This window comes from Eumetopias jubatus, unplaced genomic scaffold (assembly GCF_037043125.1).
Source record: "Eumetopias jubatus isolate StellerSeaLion01/CBP00866 unplaced genomic scaffold, mEumJub1_p1.0 scaffold_17, whole genome shotgun sequence".
Taxonomy (NCBI): domain Eukaryota; kingdom Metazoa; phylum Chordata; class Mammalia; order Carnivora; family Otariidae; genus Eumetopias; species Eumetopias jubatus.
This window is the reverse complement of record NW_028274823.1, coordinates 73,716,656-73,725,568: the sequence shown is the minus strand read 5'-3', so window position 1 is coordinate 73,725,568 and position 8,913 is coordinate 73,716,656.

The following is an 8,913-nucleotide window of genomic DNA, read 5'->3' as shown; positions in this document are numbered from 1 at the left end:
ATGCCATGACCAACACTGAAGACACTGCAGGACAGACTATTCTGATTCCTGACGAGTCAGATTACTGAATAGCTCTGTTTCTGCAGTCCTGTTCTGAGTCCCTGTCTGTGACTCAGTGCTTCTGCCTAGCCCCAACATCCCAGGACTCTAAAATCCCCACTGAATACAGAGCGTCTAGTTCAGTGACAACAGTGGCATTTCCTGCCTAAAGATAATGTCACCACCACATCCTCTCCAACCAAAGTGTCGAGTGATTTAGTAAGAAAAGTCCCAAGAGGTACAGATGCACAGTCTACAACCCATAGCATTGTGTGTAAGTGGAGAGATGGCTCTTGGCTTTGTGGCACAGACCCCACTTGTAAAACATGTCAAATTTGCAGCTGAATGGTGTTGCCACACCGACGGTTGACACAGAGAAGCCCTGTCTCATTGTCTGGCTGCTCGGCTGGCTGTCTGCTGGTTGTGCTCTACTTTACAGGAGTCCAGGCTTTCAGTAGAGGCCAAGCCTGGCTGGGTAGGGGGCACCAAGTGCCCACGGTGGCACCCAGAGGGCATCCCAGCACCCTTTATCCCAAGACCAGTTGACAAGACAACAAAATGCCAAACCCCGTTTGGTTCAGACCCTGCGGTGGTCTTGGGTACATCTTGGGGGGCTGTTGGTATCAACCCGGCTACTAAAGCTGGAGAAAACAAAAGGAAGAAGAAAGAACACGAGCAGACACGGGGCTCAGAAATATAATCAACTCTATGAATTGATTTCAAAGAGATTCTCAGAACCACTTTTATACCAAGGAATATGGCAGAAATCTGCACTTTTGCTTCAAATCTCTTTTTGGACAAAATAACCACTTTTGAATTCCCCTTTGTACATTTTAAAGGCTAACCTAGTTTTCCCCTGTGCCAAGTTTGATTTCTTCCAGTGGTCTCTGGATTTCAGGGTAACTAAGCATCTGTGTGAATGTTATAAGGATATAAATTACTTTTAAGCCACTCATGGACTCTAAGCCTAGAGCCCTTTTAAGAAAACTGAAGGATTTCACTGAACTGCCTCATGGTCTCTTACTGTAATTTAAAAAACAAACAAACTTATAATTAATGCTTTTCTTGCTTTATTTAAAACACGTTTTGTTAAATTGCAAATTTTGAATGTATACATTTTGCCTGTCTACTAGGGCTTACAAATAAGTGGTAGTTTAATTATACAAACAAAGAGACTATTTTAAGTTGCAAAGAAAATTAATCTTTCCTTTCTTCTTATCTAAAATAGAGAAGCTATTTGCCTTCTTCTTCCTTCCCTTAATTCATTCTCCTTAAAGCTCTTAGGCTGGCTTCTGTAAGTCCCAAAGACTTGGGGAGAAGTTTTAAACTGATAAATAACTTTCATAATACATGTTTTTCTTTAATTCATTATGGCTTCCTTTTTTTTTTTTCCCTTCGATATTTATTTAAATTCTAGTTAGTAAACACAAAGTGCAATATTGGTTTCGGGAGCAGAATTCAGTGATTCATCACTTACGAACAACACCCCGTGCTCATCCCAACAGGTGCCCTCCTTAATGCCCATCCCCCATCCACCTCCCTCCATCAGCCCTCAGTTTGTTCTTTATCCTTAAGAGTCTCTTATGGTTTGTTTCCCTCTCTCTCTTTTTTCCCCCCTCCCATATGTTCATCTGTTTTGTTTCTTAAATTCCACATATGAGTGAAATCATATGGTGTTTGTCTTTCTTTGACTGACTCATTTTGCTTAACATAATAACACTCTAGCTCCATCCATGTTATTGGGAATGGCAGGATTTCATTCATTTTGATGGCTGAGTAATATTCCATTGTAGATGTGTACTACATCATCTTTATCCATTCATCAGTCGATGGACATCTGGGCTCTTTCTAGAGTTTGGCTATTGTTGATAATGCCCCAATGCTATAAGCATTGGGGTATGTGTATTCCTTCAAATCTGTATTTTTGTATCCTTTGGGTAAATACCTAGTAGTGCAATTGCTGGGTGGTACGGTAGCTCTATTTCCAACTTTTTGAGGAACTGCCATACTGTTTTCCAGAGTGGCTGCACCAGCTTGCATTCCCACCAACAGTGTTAAGAGGTTCCCATTTCTCTGCATCCTGGCCAACACCTGTTGTGTCTTGTGTTGTTAATTTTAGCCATTCTGACAGGTATGAGGTGATATCTCATTGTAGTTTTGACTTATATTTCCCTGATGATGAGTGACGTTGAGCATCTTTTTGTGTGTCTGTTGGCCATCAGGATGTCTTCTTTGGAAAAAATGTCCATTCATGGCTTCTGCCCATTTCTTAATTGGATTATTTGGTTTTGGGGTGTTGAGTTTGATATGTTCTTTATAGATTTTGGATACCAACCCTTTATCAGATATGTCATTTGCAAATATCTTCTACCCTTCTGTAGGCTGCCTTTTAGTTTTGTTGATTGTTTCCTTCACTGAGCAGAAGCTTTTTATCTCGATGAAATCCCAGTAGTTCATTTTTGCCTTTGTTTCCCTTGCCTCTGGAGACGTGTCTGGCAAGAACAGCCTAGGACAAAGAGATTTCTGCCTGTGTTCTCCTCTAGGATTCTGATGGTTTCCTGTCTCACAGGTAGGTCTTCCATTATGGTTTCCATTTTGAAACCAGAAGCTTCTAGCACTGCTTCAGAAACTGGACCTGTTATGTGTTGGGGTCTCTGCTTAATGCTTTACAGGCATCACCTCATTTAATCTATGTAACAACACTACTGAAGTGGGCACTTTTAAAAATAGAGAATGCATATGCCTTAATCAGTTTTGACAAATGCATGACAAAGAGGATTTTCATCACTTCAGAAAGTTCCCTTGTCCCCATCCCAGATAGTCACTGCCACGCATACACCAAACAACCCCTCATCTGATTTCTATCAAAATAGGTTAGTGTTTACTCTTTAGAACACCATGTAATGTATATTTCTGTGTGTATTTGACTGTACTCACTTACAATATCCACGTTGTTGATTCCACAAGTTACCACCTAGGAGGCCCATCTTTATAAACTCAGCTACAAGGCTCGAGAAATCAAAGAGGGAGAAGGGCCACAGGCTGACATTGTACAGAAAGCTACAGAAAGAAACAGCTCTATGAATTTATTTCAAGGAGATATTTATTCAGTCCTTTTTTTTTTTTTTCTGAATAGCATTCTATCGTTTTGACATACCAGTGTTTGTTTATCTGCTGATGGACATTTGAGCTATTTCCAATTTTAGGCTATTACAAAAAACAAAGAAAGAAAACCCCTATAAATATTCATGTACCGATCTTTGTGTGGCTATGTGTCTTTATTGCTCTTGGGTATTCACTGAGGAATGGAGTGGCTGGGCCATATGGCAGGTGTATGTTAGCTTTATGTTAAACTGCCAAATAACCAATGTGTTTGTAAAATTTTACATTGCTACTAGAAACGTATGACAGTTCTGGATGCTGCACAGCTTTGCCAACACTTGGTATTGTCAGGCCTTTTTCAAAAATGTTATCCAATAAAACATTCTCATGTGTTCAATTTACATTCCCTGTTGACCAATGATGTTAAGCATCTTTCTTATGCTAATTGGCCATTCATATATCTTCCTTTGGGAAATATCCAATTTTTGCCTCCATTTTTAATTAGGTTCCTTGTCTTCTTGTTACTGAGTTATAATAGCACTTTATATATTCCGGATAAAAATTCCTTGTCAGATAAATGGTGAATGTTGGCTCTGGCACGTATTAGCTGTGCTAGAATTTAAGCAAAGCATTAAGTAGACATAGTGGAAACTTGCTGAAATTGTAATCAATTATACATTTATAGACCTAAGATAACACATTACGGGTGGGAGGAATAGAAGACAGGAGGGAGTCAGACTTCCCAGTTCAGATTGCTTTTGTGATTTCCATGGACAAGAGGTCACAGGCAAAGCCCACTGCTGCTGAAATCAAAGGTATTGACTCATGCCATAGCCATGTAAAAGTTAAATGAGCAAGATTATTAAGCAAATACATTCTGGTTAAATCTGGAGCAAGGGGAAAAAGCTGGCACCAGGAGGTCAAAGCAGTTAGTTACATAGGAAAGCATAAGATTGAGGGTACTCATTTCTTTCTATACCCTAGAGGGACCAAGCAGAGAGGTCACCCAATGAGACAAAGGTGCACACAATCAATGGGAAACCAACCAGGGGGTCCTTCAGTAAAAAATTATAAAATAATAAAATAAAATAACATTAAAGGCAGTGGAGAAATGATTTTAGAGGTGTAGGCACTACTTCTTCTTCTACTCCAGGACCCACTGACCAAGGATTAGATGCCTTCTAAAGGAAAGAACTTGCCTACAGAGTGTCGCTGAAGCTAGACAGCTCCTGGCCACCTGGAGCCCTCTGCATAAAAAGCTAAAAAAAACGTTTAAGGATGATTCTGACTGTGCCGATTTATCTCCTCAACTATGACTTGAAAGGTCAAGAGCTTTTACAAAAGGGTGAGGTTTCTTCATTCCTCGCTGAATCTGTGGTCCAGAGATCGGTAGAAAGGATCCGTCAGAGAATGGAGGACAGTAAGGGTGGGTTTGTTAAACTGACATAAATTCTTGAGAAGGGCGGCTTTTTGAGTAAAATATGGTGTATCTTCCTCTCCTTTTTATGTATTACTCCAGTTTGGCTTCCCAGGGATTTTTACTCAATATTATACATTAAATTAAAGTAATATAACAGAGTTACAAATAAATTTTTTTAAAGATTTCTTTTTAGAGAGAGGGAGAGAGCGTGAATGTGGGGGGAGGGGCAGCGGGAGAGAGAATCTTCAAGAAAGACACCCTCCCCCCACCCCTGAGCATGGAGCTCCATGCGGGGCTCGATCTCACCACCCACAAGGCCATGACCTAAACTGAAATCAAGAGTCGATGCTTAGCCAACTAAGCCACCTAGGTGCCTCACAAATAAAATTTTTAAATTATAATAATTTTCAAACACCACACTTTAAAAGCTAAGTCACTCTTCATGGGATATACTCTGGCCATTTACATCTGGTCATCTGTTCTTGGTGATCCACGCCAGAATCCAACCCAGTTGTACATTAGTACCAGTGAACATGTGGAGGTATTCCTTATTCTCCTCTGCCCTATGGTGGACACGGTTTGAACGATGGAGGGACATTCTGTGCTTGCATCCTCTGGTGTTGCAGGGAGATGTGTCTTGTGTCCAGCTTGACTCCACTCTCCTAAAGATACAGTTATGGCCCCAATAGATTCCAGGCAAGCCTTGTACATGCAGAAGACCTTCTACCACCATGTTTCTCCAAATGGGTGCATATATCTTTTAAGGAAAGGACAGCTAGCAAATTGAGCACTTATCATATGCTTGGCATGGCCCTAAGTGTTTTGACAGGCATTAACTCATGCTGTCCTCATACCAAAGTCCTATGAGATGGGTGCCATTATTATCACTTCTTATGGAGGAGGAAACAGGTCTCTGTCTACCTCCCTGTGGTTTTGAATAATCGATCCTGGGCTCTTCCTCTCGCCTTCCCACACAGCAAAAGTCACTGGTGTTTTGTTTCTCCCTCTAGAACTGAAACCACTTAGACTATTGTTGATCCACTACCAAGTGTATAGGGTTAGTGAAGCACATTCTTTTCTCAAGGCAGAGGCTCTTGCTTTTACTCACTGCCTGGTGACATCGTTCTTGGACTGGCTGTATTTTAGGAGGCAGGGTAAGAGGTATTTGTAGTGCAATTTCAAAGCCTTGACCTTCGATGTACCAACTTGCATGATACATTCCTGATTAAGTTTCAATCAGGGTGTTTGGTTCTTTAAAAAAAAAAAATCAGTGAAAGAATTTATACCGTACATTAGCTCGGTTCTCCTTGGGCAGTATATTCATCGCGCCATGATTCCATTTCCCTTTCCTGTCATGAACTTCGCTGATTGCTCAACTTCTACTTTTGGCTCCTCCATGACCTTGGTAAGCCCTGTCACCTCCATGTATCTCAAATTTCCTCACCTGTAAAATGAGAAAACCCTTTGCTCCTTTGCATGCCTGCTAAGGCTTCACTGGGATGCTGTAATTTCTTTAAAATGTGGAGGGAGATAAAAGTGCCCAACGAATGTCTCATGGCAAGCTTGTCATGCTGAAGAGCTTAAGACTCTTCATGAGCTCCCCACCACCCTGAGGACAGAGTCGAGACTCTCGGCATTCCTACAAGGCCCTCAGCAACTGACCGCCGCTCAGCCCTCTGAAACAACCTTTGAGCTTCTGGAACATGCCTGCTCCCCCAGCCTCTGGGCCTTTTTACATACACTCCTATTTTGTCCGAACCCCTCTCCTCTGTCCACCTCTGCGGGACCATCTCCTACTCACTGGGTTCAGCTCCCATTACTTCAGGATTAGTTCCTCACACCCTACGTCAGGCACCATGGGTGTACCAGAGTATTTCCATAGCCTCTCTTCTTTCCTCTATCTATCCCTTCACTTGACCTTCAAAGTTTTTTATTGACTCCACTGCACCTACACATGGCTGGGGCTCAATTAAATATTATTGAATTATAGAACGAATACAGGGATGAGTATAATTTGGGGAAAGGGGAGGTTGTTGCAATTTCTCCCAAGAGCGAAAAAGACAAGAGCTCCTAAATGTCTATGTACAGCCAGAGATAAACAGAAGTTCCATAAATGTTCATTTTGGGGAACCTGGAAGATTATCTGGAAGGTGAGGACAAGGCTCAGGGCAGAAGCGAAGAGAACCTGAATCGTAACGTGCACGACAGTGAAATCAGGCATCGCGGGGCTGTTTGTCTGTGTGCCAAGGGCAGAGTGAGCTGAGAGCCATTGCGGTGACTTTGCTGTGTGGCCCGAGATTGTGGCAGTCACATGCATGAACCTGAAAGATTGCTGAGACCCAACAGCAAGACCATCCCATCATTAATCTTGTGTTTTCTTTTGTTTGGACAGGATCTCATCACAAAGGAGTCGCTGTCTGTGACAGGTGGCTCTTAACTCCTTCACAAAACTAGTAAAACCTCACTTGTTCACAAGACAGGATGCTACACAGAAATTAATGTCATCTGGTAAAGTCCACTCCAAATGCCTCCCACCAGGACAGCCTCACCCGGAAAGCTGTGCCTGTCCCTCTCTCCTCTCCCTACTCAGACCCATGGCAAACAATATTATTCGCTCAGTGAATCACTGTGTTTGGATATCCCTTCTTGAAATATTATTTCGGCCTTTATTCTTTAGTTACTAATGTGTTCATGTTTTAGTGGGCCACCTAGGTGATAAGGGAGTTGGCTGAGAGATACAAGCACCTCCTGAGAGCAAGCACTGCCTGGCCTTTTGCTTCTTGCCCTTGGGAGGTTCTCGGGGAATATTTACTGACCCTGTACAATTGATTCCTCTCTCTGGCTCAGCACAGATGGGTCACAGTGGACAGCCATTTTCCCTCTTGCTATTTGGCTTCTTAACAGCCCTTTCTTCAGTGAGTCCATTTGCCCACGTGTGAAGAATTTGGCCATTCATCCCCCCCTTTCCAGCCTCTGGCCAATGGCCCTGCCCAAGTGGCTTTAAGTGGTTGACTTTTGCCAGCTCACTTCAAAGGTCTAGATTTTTGAACAAAAGGCAAAACAGGCCAGGCAGGACAATCCCGCCCATAGCCGAACATAAATGTGTCTGAGAATGAGACGCAGATTCTCTCCCTCACCACGGTGTTTCAAGGGCCGCTGGTGCTCTTGAAGAAACCCCAGACCCCCTTTCTTGGAGCTTTGATGTGCCACTGGAACTAATGCACGGCAGGGCACTGCACCCTGTTTTGAATTTAGCCGTCCTGTTGAATTTGAGCAAAACTCCCTTTACAGGAGAATTAAACAATAACCACATCACAGGGAAGTCTTCAAGTAGCAGCAAACATCTGCTGCAAGCGGAGTGACAGTCACATGGCCCTAATGGCCCCCAGCCCCCACTGGAGACGTGCAGATGTCTATATAAAGGAAGAATTTTGTTTGTGAGATGCTTTTGGTCTGGACTTGTTCTTTGGTTCATGTTAAATGGGGAACTTAGCAACCTAGTGAAAGCAGCCATTTTGTCTCCACCCTGTAGGGCCAAATTGTTTCCTTGTTCCTTCTGGCTTCCCGACTGCTGAAGGAAGTCTTGGTCTATCTCATTTGGTAAGTGGAGCGTTGTCAGCACGACCACACTTACTGTTGCCGGCCGGGCAGTGTAGTCTTTAAATAAAGCCCCGAGTTGGAGTTCAGACCTGGGTTCTAGTCCCTGCATTGTCACTGTTAGCTGTGTGGTCCTGGGTTAGTCATTAGTCTGACTGTATGTGGATTCCCATCTGTAAAAACCAGTAGTGGTACCCAGTGGTGTCTGTGGTTTCTTCCAGCCCTAACTGACATTTCTCTCCCAGGCCTGGCTCTCCGCTAGAGAATTATTAGCGTGAAACTGGATCAAGGAAACCTCATTTAAGATGGAGCCGGGAAGCCAGAAGGGGGAGCTCTCACGCCTCACTGCTGGTCCATGTCAATGGCAGACCCACGGGGAAGAAACATACCTTGCCTTCCCAACTGGAAAAAACTTACACTTGACTACCCCAGCTGGGGAAAGAAAGATTTTCTCCTCACCCTGCAACAGCCCAGCCAAAGACAGTCACACCTCAGCCAATGAAAAGCCACCACACTTCTGACTCTCAGTTTATTCCAATGGACTTTTTGTTTATAACAGCCGGTCTCCAATCCCCCACGTGTCCCAAATCGCAAGTCTCTGCTCTTCTCAAATGAGCCCATTTTTGTCAGTAAAATAACTGACAGTTTTATTTTTCAGGTTAACATTAGCAAATTTCAACCCCACTCACACCACTGATACGGCGTCTGTCCATCAAGAGGTAACACAGAGCTGTAGCAACGATCTGGGAAATTTA